The sequence below is a fragment of the Natrix helvetica genome, assembly GCF_964273705.1.
Source record: "Natrix helvetica genome assembly, chromosome: 1".
NCBI classification, from domain to species: Eukaryota; Metazoa; Chordata; class Lepidosauria; order Squamata; family Natricidae; genus Natrix; species Natrix helvetica.
Window position 1 is genome coordinate 82655234 of NC_138548.1, and position 25002 is coordinate 82680235.

At 43.1% G+C, this 25002-nt stretch overlaps 1 protein-coding gene across 1 annotated transcript in view; it reads right to left on the reverse strand.

The window, feature by feature from the left end:
• Positions 1–17459, reverse strand: part of CD82 (CD82 molecule) — an 82396-nt gene extending 64937 nt beyond the window's left edge. Inside the window, exon 1 of the mRNA XM_081939821.1 lies at positions 17175–17459. The gene's annotated coding sequence lies outside the window, so the exon portion shown is untranslated. The remainder of the gene's footprint in view (positions 1–17174) is intronic.
• Between the last annotated feature and the right edge of the window lie 7543 nt (positions 17460–25002).

Here is a 25002-nt window from a genome sequence, read left to right on the forward strand (position 1 = left end):
ATTCTATGCACCACTGGGGGGGGTGCAGGTTGGAGAACCCCCGGAGGAACCTTTTCACAACGGGTAGTTGGGTGAGAAGGACTGGGCCCTCACCTGGGAGTATTGTGGCAAGGACTACTAGTTGCCTGCACATAGTACCCCGGGCGAGACCCTTATCTAAGCCGTCCTGGATGAATTCCAGGACTTGTGGGACTGAGGTCCTGGTGGGCTCAACCCATTTTACCTGACACCAGGAAACGAAGGAAACCCATATAGAGTCATGGATCCTCGAGGTGCAATTTCTGTGTGATGCCTCTATGGTTCTAATCACCCGCAGAGAAAATTGAGCTCCTTTTAGGCGCTCCTGCTCAATCTCCACATGGCTAGTTGCAGCCAGTGTGGCTCCGGGTTCATTAGCTTCCCTTGGTGCAGCTCTATTTCTCCCTCCAGAATCCGCCATGGAGGCTGGACTGACAGGATCTTGTGGTCCGTGAACCAGGGTCTTCTCGGCCAGTGAGGAGCCACCAGGATCAGCTCTGCCTGTTCCCTGACTAGCTTCTGAACTATCCCGGGAAGGAGGGGGAGGGGAGGAAAAGCATACAGTAGCTGCCCTTGGCCACCTTGTGCGAAGGGCGTCAACCCCTTCCATCCCCCGAGTTGGGAACCGAGAGAAGAACCAAGGGAGCTGGGCATTGGCCGGAGTGGTGAAGAGGTTCACTACTATCCGTCCGACCCTCCGGCAGATGTTCTGGAACAGCTCCTGGGACAGGCTCCACTATCTGTTGTCCACTGTCTCTCGACTGAGCCAGTCGGCCTGATGGTTGTCGATCCCCGTGATGTGCTCCACCTGGATCAACCACAGGTGTCTCTCTGCCCAGCTGCCCAGCGACATCACTTCAATGTGCAGTGCCCTGGAATGTGTGCCGCCCTACCAATTGATATGGACCTTGGCCGCCACATTGTCAGTGAGGACCAGGACGTGATGACCCTCAATGGTGTTCTGGAAATGTTGAAGCGCCAGATGGATTGCCCGGAGCTCCAGCCAGTTGATGTTGTGTTGGAGCTCCTGCCAGGACCACCAGCCCTGCGCCAACTAGGATCCCAGGGTCTCCCCCCAGCCAAACAGGCTGGCGTACGTGGTGAGAATGAGCACTCCTGGTCCCTGAACTCACACCCCTTGAGCAAGGCTGGGGACAGCCACCAGTTGAGAGAAATCAGTATCTGAGGGGTGGCCTCAATCTTGGCCAGTGAGCTGCTGGTGTTGGCCCTCTGGAACAGTAGGAGTCGCCACTGCAGGTGACGCCATAGCCCTGGAGGCAAACTTCATCGCATTTAGTGTGGCATCAGCCGAAAAATGTGCCACTGCCACTAACTTGTTTAAATCCTGATGCAGTTGCACATGTTCTGGGAAAATGCGTTCCTGGATCTTCTCCATCCACAGGATAGCCGTGCAATTGAAGAATGAGGCCGATGCTGCTGCCTTGATGGCCCAGGCCACAGACTGGAATGTCTTCCTCAGGGTCATCTTCGCCTTCCTATCATCTGCCTTAAGGTTGTCTGCTAAGTCTTTGGCCACCAGAGATGCAGGAGACGCTAGTGCCACTACATGTGGGTAGCTGTAATGCTTGGGAGAAATCTGGCTCAATATTATAAAAACGTCTGTCATTACTGCCAGGGTTTGGGAAGGCAGTGGGCTTTTCCCATTGTTTCTTCACGACTTCCAGGAAGAGGTGAGTGGCAGGAATCTCCTCCTTCACCACCTTGGGTTCAGAAAAAGCTGGGGCCCAAGGCTTTTTTGCTGCAGGCCCGTCTGAAGTGCCCACCTTAGCCCCCTCCCTAGCTCCATCTATCACCCCCCCCGCCTCTTCTACCTGTGCAGTAGCACGCGCTTTGCGTAGAAGAAACTGGAATAAATTTGGGAGGAATAGTCCAGTAAATGCCAGAGGCTCCGGCTTGTCATCCTCCTCATCCTCAGATAGGTCAGGATCTTGGGGTCTGTCCCCTGCTACTGAGCCTTCACTAATCAAGGAAGGGGAGGCAGGGCAGTTCACAGGATCGGATGGGGGGCGAGCCTGGGATGAGCTGGCCGTAGGATTCCTACCTTGATGTGGTGCTAGGGACCAAGCAAACTGCTGCTGCAATCCATGTGCAATTACGGAAACAATTGCTCTTTCGATGAGATTTTGCAGCCCCCTTGGCAGATTATCTACATCCAGAGAATCCCAGCTGGAATTCACTGGATCTTGAGCTACCCCAGCTTGGGGAGCTAATGTGGACCTGGGTAGGGCCTGATCCTCCCTAGGATACACGTGGGCACAGGAATCTTCCAAGTCCCTGTCCTGGTCTTTCAGGGAAAGGGGAGGAGAAGGAGACTTTTTCCCAAAAAATCTCCCTAGGGAATCTGGGGAACCTGGAGGGTGTCAAGGCTGGAACTCATCCCCCAATGGAGATCTGGAGCGGGGGGGAAGCACTGAGCCTACCCTGCAAAGCGCTCAGTTTTTCCACCCTGGAAAAAATCTTTGAGAGGGCCTTGAGCCTCATCAGTTCGTCTCTCTGGGTGGCACAAGGAGTGGGGGTTGGTAGCCTTTAGGGCCCTGGCAGAAGCAGTGGGTCACTGCCTGATTGATGGTGCCTCCCCAGGAGACCTCCCTGTCTCCTCCACCATCTTGGCCACATGGAGGAATAAGAAAAATAAGGAAAAAACTACTCACCCTTCTTGAGCAGCCTCCTGGCTCTCCCTCTCTTCCGTTGCAAACAGTTAAGGGGAAATCAATTTCAGTGAGATGCTGCTTTCTCCCCTTCTGGGCAGCCCCTGCCTCAACACTGAGAGTGGTGTGATTGGGGGCTGCCGTTGAGGCTTGCCTTGGCTTGGGTAGCTTCTTGCGCTCTCCTCCACTCCGCGGCATGCTCGCAGTTTGAAAACAGCTTCTTCGCACTCTTCTCAGCACTCTGCACTCACTGTAGCTCGAATCCAGCCGCAGAAGCCATTTAAAAGTTGATTGGAACGATGGGGGGGCCTCTGGGCTCAAAATCCCTAGCCTCTAGCCTCCCAATCGCAAGAAAGCTCCAGGGATCAGCGCCACGTGCTTGGCTATGGAAATGGCCACCGCAACCTCTAGCACTCTCTCCGATCCCTGGGATACAAAGTAACACTCCCTGGTGGTTAGGAAGGAAAATCACGTAGAGCTACAGGCTAGAGCAGAGAGCTAGATTCAGAGGCTGCAGAGGCAAGGAGGTTCCAGTAGAGATAGAAATCGCAGGAGAAGTTTAAAATATGACTCGCTATTTGGCCGGACTGAGATGAACTGGGGAAAGGGTGGAGCACAGAGGCGTGCCTTCAGCTTCATCCCAGTCTCGTGGCCAAATGGGTGTGTCAATACCCATCCACTGGAGCCTCCTGTCCCTCACTCCGGAAAATGTGCTGCATTTTTATCATCTGGCTGTAAAATTACAGACCGTGACAAAAACGAAGGTCCAGTTATTAAGCTACTTTCCTTAAATTAAAAAAGTATCTTATTATTACTGTAAGACAAGGCTCGCAATCTGGGAGTCCTCCTGGATACGCGGCTTAGTTTAGAAGAACACCTGATGGCCATGACCAGGGGGGCCTTTTACCAGGTTCGCCTGGTACGTCAGTTGCGCCCCTTCCTGGATCGGGATGCTCTGTGCACAGTCACTCATGCCCTTGTCCTTTCTTGCCTGTACTGCAATGCTCTCTACATGGGGCTGCCCTTGAAGAGCACCCGGAGGCTTCAGCTGGTCCAGAATGCGGCCACGCGGGTTGTCATGGGGGTACTTAGGTGCTCCCATGTTACACCCCTTTTAGGCGGCCTGCACTGGTTGCTGGTTGTTTTCCAGATGCGATTCAAGGTATTAATTATGACCTTTAAAGCGCTCCATAGCTTAAGCCCGGGGTACCTGCGATACCACCTACTGCCACCAGTAGCCTCCCACCGTCCAGTACGATCCCACAGAGTTGGCCTCCTCAAGGTGCCGTCGGCCAGACAGTGTCGGCTGGTGACCCCCAGGGGCAGAGCCTTCTCTGTGGGAGCCCCTTCCCTCTGGAAGGATCTGCCCCCGGAGCTTCGTATAATCCCTGACCTCTGGTCCTTCCGATGTGCCCTAAAATGTTGGCTTTTCCAGCAAGCCGGTCTGGCCTGTTAATTTTAACTCATTTTTTAAATGTATTGTCCTATAAATTTGGTTTGCTTTTTTTTGGGATATGTATTTAATTTCTTTTTAACTTTCGGGATGTGTGTTTTTTAATGTTGTACGCTGCCCTGAGTCCTTTGGGAGAAGGGCGGCATATAAATCCAATAAAAACAAAAACAAACAAACAAACAAAGACAAGCTTCAAACCCTCAGGAAACCAATACTCGATATCATAAATGATCCTCGGTATTTGTAAACATATGCGGGACTGTTATATTATATTGTTATCTTTCATCTTCTCATTCAAGTAGCTCAAGCTAAATGCCCCCAAATTAGCAGCACAGGATGACTTCTTTTCTACACCCATGAGAGTCTTTTCTTGTAGAGAGGCCCTCAAAGAGCCCACCAAGGTGGACATTTTATCTGACACATCTCCGCACTTTATGCAGACACCTGGAACAAACAGAGGAGTGGGAAAGAAATGTTGCCTATTTCATGAATGTTTGGAAAAATACATTTGAAAGGGGTAGATGGAAGTTTCCAGTTCAGAGGACCTTTCAATGTTTTCAAAGTAAACTAGCAAATAGCAGTCAAACTGGCAAAACTTGGTGCTGACCGTATAATTGGAGAGCTGAGTGAGTCCAACCAAGCAAGTTTGGTCTAGAATTTGAGGAATGCATTCTTCTGCTAGAGATGTGAGGAGGCATTTAACGCGATAAGTATCAGATTTCTACATAATTTAGTATTTTTGACTGCATGCACACTATTTCAGCTCCGGGCCTTGCAATACAGAGGACTGCCTTGCAACAAAACTACCACCCCAAACACAAGAGGTTCAACAGGTTTCCAAAACATCTATGTGAAGAGAGATGAAGTAAGCTTTTGGCAGCTTCTGCAGAGGGAGGTTGGGAGGGCAGCTTCATGCCAGAAGCTTTGCCCATTTTATGACTGCATTAATGTATCACATGCACAAAGGGGCAAAGTCTGAGGTTCAACAAGACTTTCATCATATCAACAATAGCAGGAAGTTTCTGTAAAGCTATTCTAACAAATATGGAGCAAATAAAACAAAAATCTGCCACTCACAACATGATCCTAAGCCAAGTTATTGTTTAACAGCAAAGAATTAGCTGAAGAATTCATATTCGCCTTGTTTACACTTCATGCAATGCCATGATGAAAAGATATATTATGTCACGCCCAAAACAATGGTTTTACTGCTAAGCATTATGTGGAAAGCAGGTCACTCAGTGTGTTCAAAATATCTGGTTTGGGCAATGGGGAGCAAACTACAAAATAATGCTAAGAAACATCTAAGTAAGCCTTTGAGTCAGTACTGACTCTTGGACACTGCCTGGACAAGTCACTCAGTGTAATAAAAATTAAAATTAAGTGATTTTCTTGAGGTAATGGTTTTAGATTAAGCTCTAGTCTTCAAAAACATCTGAAAAGCCAAAAAGGGTGCAATCCTATCATCCCAGACTACTGTTTCAGTAGCCTCACAGTCTTGGTTTATATCACGATCTCCTTAGTGCCACAGCTTGCTGCAGCTGCTCACTTCTCCTTCATCAGTTCTTCATTTGGAAAATATTTATAAGCAAGCCAAAAATCTGGGAATTATTAAATAATTAGCAGAAGCTAAAATTGTTTCATACTGTTCCCTTGCATGGAAAGAGGGAGATTTTGCTCAGCCAATTGTCTTTTCCACATGCATCTTTTAACACATGAAGTTCATTTTCTTCTACCACATGCTTTCTCAGCATCTTTCAAGAATATTATTTCATTTTTACCGTTGGTAAAAACCTACTGTCCAATTGATGGTAGTTGGATAAAAAGTAACACTGCAAGCTTTCCTCTCATCTGTAGAATTTGTTATTCCATTCATTTCTCATATTAAACCTTGCTTGATACATGCTTAGAAATTTACAATCCTGGACTACAAAACAATATTCTTCCTCAGAAGAAATGACAGCTGTTTAGAGGCTTTATGTACTCCAGTTGGAAACTCCCAAAATTTACAATTGGAAAATAGCAAAAACATAGCAATTATACATTATTTTAAAAAATATGGGAAGATGCATCTATCTCTTTCCCTTAATCAAGCACCCATGAAGATTCACACAAGGAGATTAGTACAAATAAATAAGGTATGAACGTCATAGTACAGCTGCTCAGAATAGTGGACCCCGAACTCGTCAGGCCTCTCTCCCCTCCGAAGATTAAAAATCTCATAGTATTTGATAGAAACATAGTGTCAGAATATTTGTGAGGATCTTTTTTTCCCTCTTTCTCAATAGATCCATGTATTTTACAATATGCCCTGATCAACCCTTTTTTTCAAGTTGTGCTGTCATCAGATCCCTTTTATATGTGAGCACTACAAATCAATTGCAAAATTAATATAGTAAATTAGAAAATGTGTCTGAGATAACATCTCAAATCATGTCAGCCTCTCTTTCAGTTCTGAAGTTTAATGATGTCATCAGCATCATATTGCCAATCCCTATCTTGTTTCAATAAGCATATATCTCATCTCTTTCCTTCATCTTGCAAAAGCTAACAGAGCATTCATGCATTTATGAATAGGAAAGCAGTGGTTAGAATGCAGTACTGCAGGCTACTTCTGCTGACTGACTGGCATTCAGAAGTTCGATTCTCACCAGTCGAGGTTGACTCAGCCTTCCATCCTTCTGAGGTTGGAAAAATGAGGCCCCAGTTTATTGGGGGAAATATGCTGACTCTCTGGCTCAGAGAGAGCTGTAAACCAACAGTTTTTCTGCTGCTATGCTACTCTAGGAATGCCGCACATATGCATAAAACATTATGACACATTGGCAATCAGGCTAAACCTTTGGTGTCTCCACTTTAAAAAGGAACAGACATGGATGAGAATCTTGAAAATGCTTTCGAAAAGAGGAAACACAATGCATATAGGCCGAATGTCTCTGTGACAGAAGGGCACCCTCATCCTTAGCCCCTAAGTGGCCAGAGGTTTTTGTCATAAGCAGGTTGAAATCATGTGGAATAACAAGTTACTCCAGACAGTTACCTTTTTCTTAAGATTCACCATATCTGACTCATTGTTTACTGCAGTTGATCTGAGCTATCCTCAAGGCCTCAAAAAAAAAAAAAAAACCTTACAAGGTTTAAAAGCAGAGATGAAACATTTCCAGAAGTGACAGACTGAGGTCTTTTGACCTTTCCCTGTGAGGGGGTGGGTGGGTGGCTATTGAAAAAGCTGAAGTTTATGCAGGCACTCATTTGTAACCATAAAAAAAACATTTTAAGAAGAAAACACTTTTCTCTAAAATGAATCATCTGTAACTTGGCAGAAAACACTGCCATTTGGATTTTTCAACAGCATGATTTTTCCCTAAAAACATTCCTCTTTCTTGTCTCTCTAAACTTTCATATCTGTAGACCCTATAGCAGAAACAATTCCTTCTACTAGACACACCAAAGCAACTTTCACACATTGTGCAAAACCATCGTTTGCCGATAAAATTGGCAGAGTCCAACATACCTTGCTAAGCCATGCTTTGCAACCCAAAATGACTAGGTTCAAACTGTCACTAAGCCTAAATCAAACAATCTCTAATTGCACAACTATGAAACCAAACTGAAGGGTGTTTATAACAGAGTAGAGAGGTGTGTCATTAGGAGCAAATGCTGCCAAGTTTACCATTTTGTTTAGCAGGCTGTCTTTCCCATAACACTAACAGTGCACACAGTGTTTAACACAGGAATGCAGGCCAAATGAAGTCCATGCAAAAAGAAGACGACAATGTTTTGAAGGCAGTTTGGAACATATGAAGAGAAAGGGGATACGAATAGCACAAATGCATTACATTTTGAATTTTAGCACCATTTTAATACATAGGTCCATCCATCTCCATCTACTTCCAATAATTTCTGGCTATCCTGTACAATCAGACTGACTTGGCATGCTGAAAGGGGGCCTATGACAATTCGCCACGGCCAACTCGCCACAGCCAACTTGCCGCCAGGGCCAGCTCACCATGGGAGAATTCCCTGTGGGACAAATGTTACACTAATATCAAACAAAGGATGCAAAAGGAGGGACAGAATGTTAGTTGTGATGAGTTTTCCTGCAGCAAGTCGGCTGTGGCAAGTCGTCCCATAGGACTCCAGGTCCTATCTAACAATCTTATCTTTTGTTAAGAGATCCAAGAAATAAACCTTCTCTGTTTCAGCATCCACCCTCCAGAACAGCAACCTCCCAGAAATCTCTTAAGGCCCTTAGCCTGCATATGTTCTAACAGTCCTTAAAAGCATCGGGTTTTTTCCCTACAGACATGGATGAGTGGTAGGATTCTTATGGGAATATTTATGTTAGGTTTTATTCTTTATTGCTCTCTCTGGATGTTATTGTGCTTTCTTCTTTGTATTATTTTGCATTTTTTCAATGTTCTATGCTATTCAGAATCACCGTGGAATCCAGCATTGTTATACTGTACATAGCTGGGTAAATATACAAACCGGATTTTTTAAATGGAGGAATATATCTCACTGCTTAAAATGTATACCCTTTACCCCAATGGTCTCAGCTGTTGACTGAAGTCAGAGAACTGCGTGCACAGGAAATGTTTATGAATGTTACAAGGCATAGCTTTGGCTGGTCCTCAGAGGGCACAGTACACAATAGTCACAGAAGCAGCCAAAGTCAGCTTGAGATCTGACCCTAAAGAGCTGAAATTATCTCTCCTTTCGTACCTCAGTTGGCTTTTCCATGTAGTGGAAGTTAGATTCACACCAACCCTAAAAACACAGTAATAACAGAGGCAAGGGAAAAAAATCAGTTGGCAGAAATCCTAAATTTTGCGAAATACAGTTCACACCATAGGCCAGCTCTTCCCAGCCTTTGAGACAACAATTGTGCTGAGACAACAAATTCCCAGAGTAATCAAAGTCGTTGTTTCAATCAGCATGAGAACTTGAGCCTCAATATATCTGGAGGGCACTGCATTGGCTTAAGAGCACAGACCTTTTCAGAGTACACAGCACACAGCTTGACCTACCATAGTCTACTACCTCTACTAGAAAAACAAGTGGAACATTAAAAATTAAGGTAAATTACTTGAGACCAAAATAGAAACCTGTGGCTGAAGATTTTATGCAAGGCTGATTTCCCCCATTCACACTGGCAAGTAGCCAAAATCTTCAAACTCAGGATGTCTTAACTTCAAGAAATCACACCATGTGACTAGACTGGAACAAATTGTAAATAATGTGATTGGATAGAAGGATAGATAATGTATTAAGTAGGCTGACAGCTAATGGATGAGATTATGTGTATATACTGTGATTGTATGGCCATAATAGCTTCACTGTGCTGCACTATTTTAAATGCAAAATCAATAGAAATATATTTAAAAAGAAAAGAAATTTCACCATGCAAGCTAGGAAAAGTTTAATGTACTTTCAGATGCGAGAGAAAAAGCATTACTTCATAATCCATGCTTGACTCACGGTTTGCATAGCCATGGTTCGTTGAATAGACCACAGGTGTCTGGATTCACACTTTACCTTGTCACAACATCTATAACCACAGCAGCCGAGTTCACCCATCACAATATGCTGAAACCAAATAAATGCTGTTTCAACCTTGCCAGTCTTTTAATCTGAACCAGCACTTGTTTTCAGGTAGCCAAGAACATACATTTGGCATCCTCATATGTCCAGTACCCAGAACACTGGTCTGTCAAGTTCCTGCCTATTTCTCAAACCTTGATTGCAATTCAAGAAAAGCCAGTAATGCAATATTACAATTCCCAAAGTATCACTATATATAGAAAGGTATTTCTAAGCAGCAAAATCCTGGGGGATAATGGAACTGAGACTGAAGATTGGCAAGGAGAGGCAACATGAAAGCTGACAATGAAAAGAGAATAAAATTTCACAACTCACTTCTCAGTGCTGGGAGGAACAGGGAGGATTGGCTGCAATCCTTCACTCATCTGAATTGAAACCACTCAGTTTTCTTAGGCAGATGCAGAAGCCTTGGCAATAGGTACATGCAGGATGCCAGGATCTTAATAGTATGAATGCTGTCTATGATTAAGATACCTACCAAATTCATCCGTGGCTTGTTCTCCTGGATTTTAGATTTTAATTCATAATGATGAATTAAAAGAAAACAAACATCACTTATGAATAATGCAGAGTCCATAGGCCTTGTTACAACTGAATGTAAGATGTATGTGCAGGAATGATATACATTGTTTCTAAGGTGCTATAGATTGTCTTGTTAAAGACATACAAAAGATGAGAGAATATTATAGCAAATTTGTCTGGGTGCATAACTTCATTCTATTGTAATGTTCAAGTTGGAAAGATTGACATTTAATTAATGGAATAGCAATCCTGCCCACCTAGCAGTTTGAAAGCACACAAATGCAAGTAGATTTATAGGTACCACTTTGGTAGTGTTCCGTGTGCCTTTGGCATATAGCGATGCCGGCCACATGATCATGGAAATGATCTTCAGACAATGTTGGGTCCCTTGGTCAAGAAACAGAGATGAGCACCATGCCCTAGAGTTGGACACAACTGACAGCGATACCTTTATCTTTTAATAGCATCCAGCCCTGTGGAAGGTGGGTTTTGTTTTGTTTCTTGGCACTTTGGAGCTAGTGTTGACTGCTGGCAATTGCCTGGATTAGTCCCTGCAGTTTTCTTGGCAAGGTTTTGGGGAAATAGTTTGTCCTTGCCTCCTTCCTATGGCTGAGAGACAGCAAGTGGCCCAAGGACACCTAGCTGGCTTTGTGCCTAAGGCAAGACTAGAACTCAAGGTGTCCTGGTTTGTAGTTTGATGCCTTAGCCTGCTAAACTAGCTGGTGAAAGGATATGGAGGGGTTTTTCCTCTATTTTGATATAAGTCATAGTTTAAACAATCTGCAATTCAACTCAGTCTTAGATTCTAGCTTTGGGATATTAGATCAGCTTAAGCCTACATTTAACATAACTGCAGTGTTATTTGTCATCCTTGTTTAAAATGCTGCTGCTATGTCATAGACTGCTGCACTATGCAGATCCACTTCTTCCACCAGGATTTATATTTTACACCAAAACTGAGAAGTTCAGTTAGATAGGATATTATTTGCAGTTTGGTTAGGTCACAATATCAAAAAAAAAAACCTAAGTCTGGAGTCACTCAGTAATGACTGCTTTACTGTTCATTGCACGAATAAACATTTTCTTACTAACTTGAAATATTTAGATTGCTACAGAGAAAAGTACATGGGTATGCAATAATCAAGTATCTGACTGTAACACAAACTTGTCTAGCATGTCTGTTAACATTAAAATTCCTCATATATCTTTTGGCAAGATGATGCTACTATAGAAGTTGTAGCCCCAACTGTTACCCTGTGGAAGGACCCACAGGGTAACAATTGTCCTATGCTATATATGAAATGCTCAAGAAAAACAAGGATTTATTTTCCTTTCTGATGAGGCAGACCTGCTTCTATAGCGATTGGTTTTCATGTAAGAACTGCCTCTGAGTCACCCCTTTATATCGTCTGTATATAATTTGAAGGATTACAAACCAACTTCTCTGGAATGGGTCAGCTGAGAATGCTTATATTTTTATGAGGTTTTACAGAAAGATAGTTTCTGCCTTGCATGTTAATGAGCCCTTTGCATGTACAGTTTCAGAAAATTACTTGGGGTTTTGTTTTTTTTTAACCTTCCAAGCTTGGCCTAAGTTCATCCATAAAATTGCAAGCCATTAGTTCCTGAAGTTTCTATTTCAGTGTTATGGCTATTTGGCATATCAGTATGCCCAGCCAAGAAGCATCCAAGACTACAATAGCAACAAAACAAAAGGCAAAACGTTCAAGCCAACCTCATACTCATGGCATACAATTTAGTTCTTGTCCCTATAATCTGAGACAGCGAGGTAGAATTTTTTGTGCAGAAAATGTAAATGCACCCACAAATGGAAGCCATTGTAAATGGAAGAGATGAACGGTTTAGTTAGTAAATTCAAGAGTTACCAAATGAAAGCATGTAATTTGCATGTGGTGATCCAAATCTACAGGGGAAAGTATTATTTCTACTGAAGCATGTAAAATTCTAGGCAAGGATGCTTCACTTCTTCAAGGCACCATTTTCCACATTAAAGTATTCTGAGAGCATCCACACCCATCATCTAGGTTGCTATGATTTACTAGATTTATATCCCATGTTTCTCCAGGATTTCAAGGCCACCTATAAAGGCCTTTCATTTCACTTTATCCTAACAACAATCCTGTGAGGTAAGTTGGTCTGAGAAACAATGTCAGGGCCAAAAATCACCCAATGAGCTTCCATACATGAGAGCAAACTTGAACTAGAGTTCAATGTCAGGCCTGGAAGCCATATTTTGCATTGGGCCTTCCGGCCTGCCAAATTTAATGCTGTGGAAAATTGAGAGGGGGGATTATATGGATTTGGGTTAATGTCGGGGTTCCAAGTAACACCCCCAATGAAAGAAGACTCCGAGGCTTGATATTCCTCAAGGTCCCGATTTTACTAGAGATATTCTATTGGCACATCTGGGAAAACCCAAATCTGAAAGTTTCCAGGTGTTCCCCATCCAACTGAAGGTCCAAGTCCCTGCCCAGCACCCACCTGTCCATCACATGGCCCAATTGGGCATGCATCAGATAAATCAGGGATGCAAAGGTGGCTTCCAGGTCTGACATCAAATCCAATACCTTAACCACTATACCTCATTAGCTGACTTGTATTCCACAGGATGAGAGCAGGAGGGGAAATAACAGATTTTAGAGTTAGGAAGACAAATTATATTTTAGGAAGTAAATACTAATTTCTTAATAGCATCTGCCAATTCTTCTCATTCCTTGCAGAATAATCCATTTATTTATATATTTAAAGTATTCCTGGCCTATTTTTCTATTAGCAAAAAATTCAATTTTATCCTAAATTTTAAACATAACAAGATAACTCTCCTAAGCAACTTGAAAAAGATCCCCAGTTACATCAACACAATGACTGAGCTATAGTTACGTAGGACTATATTCCATTAAGAACCTAATCACCAACATTTCGATCAAGAAGGATCAGGAAAATCTTAGAGGTGACTCCAATTTGGTCAGGAGAATAATATATTTGACTACAAAACATACCAACTCATACAATTATTCGCTGGAATTAACTTGTTTTATCACTCTGAACAAGTGAAACTTCACTTGAGAAAGCTGCCTTTGTTGGGACTTTATAAACCGCTCCTTCAGTTGTTGTGATAAATAATGACCATAACAAAGTTCTGTCCTAGAAACCAATGAGAAGAGTGCTGCTGTTGCATTCCAATTTCCCTAAGAAGCCCCTAACAAATCTCTATATATGAGACCCAATTTTGGAGAGCCTCAATTTCTTCATACCTCCAAATTACAAATGGCACACAAATACCTAGGTCAAATACTTCATGTACATTAGGCCACTTCATTAGCAAAATATGATTAGCAGACAAATTCAATTATTACCAGGAGGCACCACTAGCTGAGACAAGTTTGGAAGATAGGGGCAGGTGGAGATATTCAAGGATGCATGCCTCAATATATATCTTCTGTGTCACATCTAAGGGTTTTTTGGTAATATAGTTTCAAGGCCAGGCCCTTTTGTTTATTTTTCCTCTTTGACTGATTACATACAATCCCCCAACCCTGCCCCTATATCTAAAAAAAACCCCTCCAAATATCCTCAGACTCTTAACAACCAACTATTATGGAATTTGTGTCTTATGAACTGGAACCAATACCATCAGCTGACAATTTGAAGATTGACTGTATTTGCCAACTTTATCAACAGCCACGGTGGCATAGTGGTTAGAGTACAGTACTCCAGGCTACTTCTGCTGATAACTGGCTGTTAGCAGTTTGACAGATCTAATCTCACCAGGCTCAAGGTTGACTCAGCCTTCCATCCTTCTGAGGTGGGTAAAATGAGGATCCAGATTGTTGGGGACAATATGCTGACTCTGTAAACCGCTTAGAGAGGGCTGTAAAGCACTGTGAAGTGGTATGTAAGTCTAAGTGTAATTGCAATTTACGGCAAAGTAACCCACTAACTCTTTCCACACACACACATATACACTCCTGAGGGCCTATCCATACAGGACAGCAAACATTTAATCAAATGGGTATGCTTTTAGCCTGAAAGAGAAAGAGGCAACTGGCAAAGTGATCTATTGTAGTTACTTCTCTCTCTTCCTCCACCCCCATCCCCCCCCAAAAAGGTGGAAGTTGAAAAAGAAAGCAAGAACAAGACCTTTCATCAAACCTTGGAATTTCCCTTGCCCAGCCAGTTTTCCAAGATCCTCCAGTTTTCTGAAGACAAAAAATGAAGTGATTCAACAAACAAAGCAAAAATGTAGAAGACCTCTAGATGGCAACAAATAGTTTCCAGCATCAGTGGAATCAAAGTTGTTCAGAACTTTGCAGGCCCAATATGGCAGGTTAGGTGTAGAGCCAAGAAGGAAACAGCCTCTGTTGTACACTTCATTTGCTTTATTCTGGGCAGTGTAGCATGTAGATTTGGCCCTCCAGATTCATTTTCTCATTTATTACCTCTTACTCGAAATACTTGGAACTTCCTGCCACATGGCAGCTGTTTTAAATATTAAACCATCCTTTATTTTAACCATAATGTGTAGTAATAATTTTATTTATACACAAACCATTGAGGCGGCCTTAAAAAAAACAGCTAAACTAACTTAATCTTAGCATATGGGAATCCTATCTCACAGTGTTCACATGTTGTGTGACACTATATAAGGAGATTGCTTACTTTTGATTTAATTTTTATCAACTATAGTAGCATGGTTTTGATATCTTGATCTCTGGTTTTATGAATTGGAAACTTCAGTGAATCAAGCAACCCTGATTTAGCTTCTGTGAACCTGGCAGGCAACAAAACACAAAAGGTTGGCCGCTAAAGAAACAACCATTTTCTCACTGGTAGAAGACCTCCAAGGCCCCTTCCAACCTTATTATCTTGTGTTCTAAGATAGCAGAAGATACTCTACCCAGAGGTCCAAATCTTTCCTATTGTATTATTCAAAGTGATAGGACAGTGAGCAAAACAGCTGCTCTTTCAAAAAGAGAGCTGTCACATCTATATATTTGCTCAGTCCTTCTTCTCTGACCTTCTCAGTAGGACTTGAGGAAGCAATACTACCATTGTTCAGCATTTGCTTACCTCACTTTCCCTCTCCCCTCTCCCATTCTTTCCCCAATGCAGTGCTTTCCAGGTGTGCTGCGCTAAAACACCAATCATCCCTGTTGAATGATGAGTAATTAGTATCTGACATAACACCAGGTTACCAAGTTGGGAAAACTGGAATATCTGCATGCTCAGTCTTTCTCTTTAGACAAGGAAGTAAAAAAGGAGCTTAGTAGAAAATGACGGGAAAGATAGGTTGCTTAGTGGCTCACTCTCCCTCCATGTTAAACTGAGCATTCTACCTGATGACTCACCTTTTCAAGCAATAATAAGAAGGGCTGGACAATTTGAGCTTAGCACACAGTTCCAAGAGGCCAGATGGCTATTTCTGTGATGACCAAGCCTCTAAAATGCCCTGCCTAGAGAGGGTATAAGCAGGATGAGATGGCTACAGAATGCAGAAGTCATTCTCCATACTGAGATGCACCAGAGAGTGAACAAGTAAACACAACTATTGTTTGCCTCCCTACTTGCTCAGCCAGGAGTAGAGAGAGAAACCTGGGAATTTCCAGCCTTGGGCAGAGGGAATCTCCCTACCTTCTCAGTTGGCAGTAAAAAAGGAGCACCTTGTTCCTTAATAGTGGTTTCCCTCTCACTCACTCAATCAGCTGTTTTATCTTCAGAAGGAGGGTGTGAAGTTCAAAAGCCTGTTTAACATTCAATGGCCTCAAAACTGACTTGCTTGCTTTTCATTCACCGCTGGAGAAAGCAACAAGCCAACACTTTGGGTTCAGCAATTTGGCAATTTGCTGGACTTCAGCCTTCGTGCTCACATAGCAAAGAGAAGGGGGGGGGGGTTTGCTTGCTTTTCTGGGAGAGCTTTTCTGCCAGTCACTGAACCCATTCCCTTCTTACACCCTGAGTAACAGCCAGACAGCTTCCAAAGGCTATTGCTAGTCAAGGAAGAGCTTTAGTGTAAAAGGAACCACCAGTTGCCGTAGGAGGGGGGTTCCCACCAGTCCTTCTTCAAACCGGTGCCAAACCTGGAAAATCCCTTCCTTTCTCAAGTGGAACCATTTCCTAGCAATGCCCCTAATGCCCGGAACAGTCTTCACCTACTGAACTTCTACTTGTCTTGCCAGTATTGTCCAGAGAAGCAGAAGCAGAGCCAAAACAACACAGCCTCAAAACTATTCGGGGAGGGGGGACTTTTCTCTTCCTCCTACCTCCTTCCCTTCTTCCTTGAAGAAACAGTCCATTGCCCTACCTAATACATTATAAAGAATCGAGCTTCGGATCTTCGGGAATAGGAAAGGACCAAGAGAGACCCGAGAAGAGGCCCCCGGATTTTTTTTTAAAAAAAAAATCAGTAGTCAAGCTGGCCCTTCTCCCCCTCCTCTCTCATTCCCAGTCCCTTCGAAACATAAATCATTGCCCTGCACGATCCTTGGATGCCTTCAGACCGCAGCAAAAAAAAAAAAAAAACCTGGCGGAAAAAACTCTGCTCAGGGAAAGAAAGAAAGAAAGAAAAAGATCCACCGTCATGTGAGAATCCTCAGACACGAAATTTATAATAATAAGTGGAGGAGGGGATTTTAACAGAGGGAAGACGTAGGGAAAAATCAAACGCGACGGAAGATCCTTGGGAGGAAACTGAAGGGGAGATACTCCCTCGGTCCAGATGAGCCCCCCACTCTTAAAGGAAGCGGCGGCCAGCAAGGGCAGGCAAGCCCCCCTTCCCGGACCCCGTCTGTCCTCGCACCTTCCCATCCCGCAAAACCACGAAGTCCCGCAATCCCGCAGCCCGGAATCGCCGTCCCCGCAGGGGCAGCAGCAATGACGCCCGGCGTTACCTGAGACCGAAGCCCCTCCGTGCAATGAAAGCGCCCTGGCTAGCCTCGCGGGCGCAGAAAACAACGCGAGTCGAGGTGGCTTCGGCTCCGCTTGGCTACGATTCTCAGCCCCAGCTGCTTTCAGTCCGCTCGGGAGGAGGAGGAGGAGGCGGCGGCGGCGGCAAGGGCCAACCTCTGGGGCAGCCCAGAGACGCCTTCCACGTTTTTAACCCTTGCTGGCCCGAAAGCAAAGGCAGCCCAGCAACTCCGCTCGTAACCTGGAGCCCGGGGGGGTGGGGTGGGGAGGAGGTTGAACGACACGCCTTATTTTCCACGTTGACTTAAAATCCTGCCGATCGGGTGTCCACAAATGCCGGCGGGACCTCCGTCCATTCCCCCCCCCCCACTCCCCGCTCTTTTGCTTGCTTCCTTTGGATCAATCGGGTTTTCCCAGTATTTGTTCGCAGCTGCGTTTTCGCTTCTCCTGGGTTAGGCGTCTAACACGGGAGTTTCTGATTCCCTTACATGCGTGGATATTTCGCGGTAAGGCTATTGCTCCAAAAAAAAAAAACCCGGGGCCTCGTGGTCGCACCTTGCGGTGAACTACGCGCGTGCAGAATAAACCGTGGTTAGCTAGGTGACCCTCTGCGCTCCTGGATTTCTCAGACTTGTGATCCAGATTCCGTGAGCCAGACCAAGTAAGCCGCCACACTGTAGCTTAGCGGAACCAGGGACAAAAAACAAAAAAAACGCCTTTTCGGATAACCCGGAGTTACGATGAGTGGGGTGCGGGGAAAGGGGCGGGGAATTCCGGCACCTAGAATTACACACATTTCTCGATCATGTGGCAGCGTCTCTGCAGGTGCACCGTAGCCTTGGAGGCGAGAAGGACTCTCTCCTGCGGTTTAGACGACAGCCAAACGCATTGAGATCTGGGCATTTATTTCATATTTTCAGAAATGGAATCGAACCTTCCACATAAGATTCCAGCATTTCTAATGAACAGATCAAGGCGTCATTCAGAAGGAACTAAATGCATTGCGATCCAGGTCACAGCCTGGCGTCCTCCTGTCCCTTCGATTATATATGCAGCTTTGGTTAATATCCTGAATGTTCCCTCCGGGCAGAGACGCAAACTATTAAGAAATGCCCTTTGCATCGAGATTTAGACACGCCTGCGCGTCATCCAGAGCGTAGGTGGATGGAGGGGCACCAGAATGCCTGAAAGGATCGGCATAAAAAAAAAAAGACTGGAATTGCTCCAACGGGGACGCGCAGCAGCCTTCTTCCGTATACAACCTGTTGTTGTCGGTGGCCATGCCAGAGGAGAATTCTGGGAATCGTAATGCTGGCTCCCACACTGCGGAACACATCGCCGGGGTGGGGGGAAGAGTTACATGTTTCAACAGGGGTTGGGAATATCTAACACTTTGGACTACCAAACATTTGCTGAAAGTAACCTTGCTTGTTTTTTTCAGGGTTAGGGTTAACCCTGGGAGGTTAGGGGGGAGGTGGGAATAAACCTTCATGGCCACTTCGTAATCCTGTAGTTATAAAGTAGAAACTGTCAAGCTGCACCAGAGTATTTTAAAATGCATGAGTAGGGCGTCTTCTCCAGCCAGCTGGAGGTCATGGCAGCTGCATCTTTGTTTTCTTTCAGCCTGTGCAATAATATTTCATGAATATCGGTTTGGATCACAAATATGCCAGCAGCTGCCACCAAAGAGGATGTGTGGCAAATAAAAAATAAATAAAAAAGCTATTCTGGGTCAAGTGGGTATTTGATTGCCAACTGTGCCCAACAGCTGGGCAAGGGCTATGATTCATAGAAACAACCACTTGTTGCCTGTCCTATTTTCCTCCCGGCCTGTTGGTTTCACACCTGCAAGCGGTGGGTGTGGCTCTTTGAGAGAATTCCAAGTATTAATTCTCCCTATAAGCTTCAATCCAGGGATCTTCCTTGGTCCAAATAACTAGAGAAAGCCAGGAAGGGAATATTTGTCACTGCTACATACATTTGAGAGATTGTCTTTGACTGACATGCCTTTCTCCAAATCGGTGAATCTGGTCTTTCCTAAATTATTATATTTTTAAAAAACCTTTTCAGGGTGGAATGTGTGTTTTTGATGAACTGGTTTTCAGTATTCAGGGACTGTACAATAAACACTTTTTACTTTCTTTACTGAACTACATCCATCTTCAATCCATTTTTGCAGTCCTTAGAAACCTCTGACCTCCAAATCTTGGTGGGAAGTGAAATGTTAGCCTCCAATAAACTGAGACATTCAAAGAAGTAAATCCAAAAGGAACCATCATGTCTCAAAACTGGTAAATTATCAAATATATGTCTTTCAGTGCACTATTACCATGTATTACTTATTACCCTCTTAAATGGGTCCATCTGAATGGCTTTATTCCCTTAAGGTAAAGGTAAAGGTTCCCCTTGCACATATGTGCTAGTCATTCCCGACTCTAGGGGGCAGTGCTCATCTCCATGAACCAGTGCTGTCCGAAGAGCCAGTGCTGTCCGAAGACATCTCCATGGTCATGTGGCCGGTATGACTAAGCGCTGAAGCGCATGGAACACTGTTACCTTCTCACCAAAGGTGGTTCTTATTTTTATAATTGCATTTTTACGTGCTTTTGAACTGCTAGGTTGGCAAAAGCTGGGACAAGTAACCGGAGCTCACTCCGTTACGTGGCACTAGGGATTCGGACCGCCAAACTGCCGACTTTTCTGATTGACAAGCTCAGTGTCTTAGCCACTGAGCCAACATGTCCCTTTTTATTCCCTTATATAATCGTATATACCCAAAAATGTATAGGGAATTTGAGTGTGTTGTCATTGCTCACAAATGTTTGAAAAACAGATTCAAGTACTGTAAGTCTTCATATAAATGTTTGTTGAAATGGGTCCTCTCTCGTTTGAGAGTGTAAAATATGGGTTAATATTACAGAAAGGGAGAAATTGCAACCAAAACTTAAGTGAATAAGTCTGAACAGTAAGGACAGGTCAACAGAAGAACCAACTTTTCAGGGAAGGGGTGGGTCGGTTCCCTTCACTAGATGTTTTAGGCAGAGAGTAGATAGCCATCTATCAGCATAGCCTTCATTTAAATATGTATATGCCCCAAATGGAGATTGGACATAGGGAACTAAATGGCATCTTCCAACTTTAAGATTCCAAAAATTAATATAAATTTTAAATCAACTATCAATTTTGTCAGACAGAAAGGCCAGGTTAATGATGGACATTTTAATGTCTTTCTTGAAATCAAAAGGAATTGTATTCTATAGCTTAGGATTGTGGCCCCCAATCTTTTGGACATTGGTAGCCCAGTGCCAGTCCATGGACCAGGGGTTGGGGACCCCTGGTTTAGGAGTAATACAAGAGAAGGCATCTTCTGTGTTCCCTTCTAAGTAGATCTTAGAAGTGCTAGCAAGAGGATAGATAGTCGTTGTTAGTTGCAAAGTCGTGTCCAACCCAGTACGATCCCATGGACAACATTCCTCCAGGTCTTTCTGTCCTCTACCATTCTCTGGATCCCATTTAAGCTCACGCCTACTGCTTTAGTGACTCCATCCAGCCACCTCATTCTCGTTCCCTTCTTCTTTTGCCCTCAATATTTCCCAGCATTGTACACTTCGCCAGTGACTCCGTCCTTCTCATTGAATTTCATCTTCAGGACCTGGCCTTCTAAAGAGCAGTCAGGGTTGATATCCTCTAGGACTGACCAGTTTGATCACCTTGCAGTCCAAAGGACTCGCAGGAGTCTTCTCCAGCACCATAGTTCAAAGGCCTCAATTTTTTGGCACTCAGCCTTCCTTATGGTCCAACCTTCACAGGCATACATTGCAACTGGGGAAACCATAGCCTTGACTGTACACACTTTTGTTGGCAGGGTGATGCCTCTGCCTTTTAGTATGCTGTATAGATTTGCCATAGCTTTCCACCCCAAGAGCAAGTGTCTTAATTTCTTGGCTGCAGTCCCCATCTGTGGTGATCTTGGAGCCAGGAAAATAAAATCTGTCACTACCTCTTCCCCATCTATTTGCCAGGAATTGAGAGGGACGGATAAATGGATGGATGGATGGATGGATGGATGGATGGATGGATTCCAGAAAGCAATTTACAACCAGTTTCCCAAAATTTATCTATCAAAATTATGGGCCTCAAGGGCAACCTATTCAGATTACAGTGTCAATTACTTCAAGTCTGTGACTGTTTTATACCAAAGCAGCCTTCTGCAATCTTGGTACTGATCGGATGGCGTTGGTCTTCCATTTCCAGAATCCATAGACAGCATGAAGTCCAGGTCCCAGAGGCATCTGATTGGGAAAGGCTGCTGTGGATCATATGGTGAAGCGGACCAGGAAAAGTTAAGCTTGTAATTGGGAACAATCTCTGTCACATGGCTTCTGCAAATAACACACACCACAGGGGCTGAAGTGCTGGCCTGGCATTGTGGAGAAGGAAGTTCCTGTCCAAGCCCATCTTCAGCTACGGAAATGCATTAGGTGTTTGGAAGCCATACTTCCCTCTTTTAATCCAGGGCTATGCTTGTCTATGGAGATGGTCAATTACCTAGGTCAATGTTGTCCCAAAGGTGATTTTCCCGAAAGGTAACTGGACTTTCTTGGGGTTTTTTCCTTGAAAACATTTTGCTTCTCATACAAGATGCATCTTCAGTTCAGAGGCTTCTGGGATGAGACGTGAAAGGTCTTCAAGGAAAAACAAAGTCCAGATTGCCTTTTGGAAAAGCACCTTTGGGATACTTGCTGGTAGGAGGTCCTTGAACCATAATTCAAACAAATATGGCAACCATTTTGAGAGTTCAAATTCCAAAAAAGCCCCAGATCTGATAAAAGGTATTCTCTCATTGAAATAAAATGCAAAATGCAAAGATTTAAACTGAACAAAGTTTCTCCGTTAATATACTCTATCCCTAATTGGGGTATTTCAGAGTTCGTTCTCCTTTTTGTGCTTTTTGAGCATCTTGCAAAACCTGTGAATCCTTTCTTTGAAAAATGTTTTTCATTGCTTTACAAAGGAAATTAATGTTCAAATTTACAATAGAAAATAATACATAATAATAACATAATACATTTGGTTTATTAAAGTTAGCAGTTTTTGGCATCTGGAGGTCATAAATTAGGCTGTTCATCTACATTCATTTGAATGAAAAGCAAACTCTCAGTAATACATTAGAGAAAATAAAGTAACCTATTTTTTTTCCATCCAAGTTCACAGACCTCTAGAAAGCTATTCGGACTCCAAAGGAGTCTGTGAACCCCAGGCTAAAATGACCTTTTCTATTTTAAGTTAAAAAAAAATATCAGACCAATATTCTGAACACTTAATCTTTGTTTGTCAGTCCAGTAGTTGTGAATCATCCAGAGATTAGCAACTTCACATTGTCTTCTGCTGACGAATCTGCAGCTCCTAGCAACAGGACAATAATAGTAATTGTCAATTTATCACCTCCAGCTTGAAGGACTTAACTTTGTGACTAAAGTGCAAATTCAAGAAACCCAATAAAGATATAGAAACTGATAGCTTGATTGTTTATTTATTTTCAGTTTACTTCATCTAAGAGGGTAAGGTCTACTGTCATACCGTAATCAGCTTGCTGGCAACTATCTTGTTTAGGAGGAGTCAGACTAAAATTTGTTTAAAAGGCCTTTGCTTTTGTGAACTGTAGAAAAAGAAATCAAATGCTTTTTAATGAAACAAAATGTTTGCCTGAAGAAGTGCTACTAGACCTCTTCTGAATCTTTATTTTTTGAAAAGTTTTTTTAAAAATTTTTCCATAACCACTCTTGCATCATTAATCTTACAGTGTGTCATCTGGGTACAATCTTTGTGTTATCATATTTAATAGCTACGTCATTTTAATCTATTTTTATCTTACCTTTACCATTACATTTTAATTGCCTTTTAATTCAACTCCTCCCCTATAATTCTGTATTCTTTTCCAAACTATTCAATTTTCTGTTTCTTTTTGTCTATATTGATTTTCTATCCACTGATAAAAACATCCCCATATCTTATAATACTTTGATTCTCCCTTCTCTTTCATTGCCAACATTAATCTGTTCATTTCTGCACAATCTAATGTTTTTTAAATTACCTCTCCCCTTCTGAATCTTGTTTACAATAGACTAACACAGGTCTCCTCTTACATTTCTCTACAAGGCTTCCACTCCAGAATACCACTTAAAGCAGGGGTATCAAACTTGCAGCGGCACGGCAGCGGCATATGACATCGGAACTTTTCCCCCCTTTGCTAGACTGAGCATGTGCATGGCAAGCGCGTGGCACATCTGGCCCATGGGTCACAGGTTTGACAGCCCTGACTTAAAGGATGATTCCACCTTTTGGAGACAAAACCAAGCTGTTCAGTTGTTACCCAAACAGGCAAATGCCTGGCTAGTTGTGCTACCTTTAAGTGTATGTTTAAGCTAGAATTGCAAGCTGTGATCTGGTAGTCTTCCCATGTTTTCAACAGCTGCACAATCAGTAGGCACTCCACAGGCAATGTTTTCTTTAAATCAGAACACACTGCCTGATGGAATTGTCCCCAAACATTTTGCTAACGCTAAATGGGCTGCAAAAATCAAGAGCACCAGTAAAAGGTAAAGGTTCCCCTCACACATATGTGCTAGTCGTTCCCGACTCTGTTTCAAAGCCATAGAGCCAGCACTGTTTGAAGACGTCTCTGTGGTCATATGGCCGTCATGACTAAACTCCGAAGGCACACGGAACTCTGTTATCTTCCCACCAAAGATGGTTCCTATTTTTCTAATTGTTTTTTTTAATGTGTTTTCAAATTGCTAGGTTGGCAGAAGCTGGGACAAGTAACGGGAGCTCACTCCGGTACGCGGTGCTAGGGATTCGAACCGTCAAACTGCTGACCTTCTGATCGACAAGCTTAGCATCTTAGCCACTGAGCCAAGCGTCCCGTAGAACACCAGTAGATAATATCAAATAGCTTGCTCTAAATTTTTGCTGCCATCTAATGGGCATCTAGATATCTACTACACAGAAGATGTTACCTAGGTAATGAAACAGTCTGCAAGAAAGCAACCAAGATCAGAGACAACCAAGGATCCCACATCTAGATCCTATTTAGCCCAGATCGGGCTAAAAAAAATTCACTATTTATTTTATAAGGCTGTATGTTTATTTACAGTCTGAAAATGGTTTACATCAGGGATGACACTCTAAATGTGTGCTGCATTTCAGCCTGCACCCTTAACATGCTTCTCTATTAACCAGGCTACAAAATACAATTTAAATTAGGCAATTCCAATCCTTTCTATTCCTTTGAATCTTGCAAGACTTTATATCTAATCCTTGGTTGCTTCTTTTACCATGCAAACCTAGATATATCTTATTGTCATTGCCTAAATGGTGAATCAGTTGTCAAAATGAATATTCTTTGAAACAAAAACTTTATTCAAGACAATAGGTTCATTTTTATCACATGCATTTCCCCCAATAATGACAATTTTAATTTCTCCCATCTTAACATGTGTTTCTTAATTTCATTCCATGTCTTGACATAATTATTTTGAAATAATATGCAAGTAATGTTTGGCACGGTAAAAACCAAATGTTTTATTTTTTTTCAGACTTAAAATGAGGGGGATTTTAACCTCTTTGTCTTTTGGCTATTAATTCTAAAACCAACTAATATACCAAAATCCTTTAGTTTTCCATTAATATTTCTTTTGTTTCCAAAGGATCTTCAAAAATTATGACTAAATCTTTAACCAACACCCACAATTTGTATGTTTCCTTTTTAATTCTCATGTCAACAATTCTTTAATCTTATGTATCAGGTCT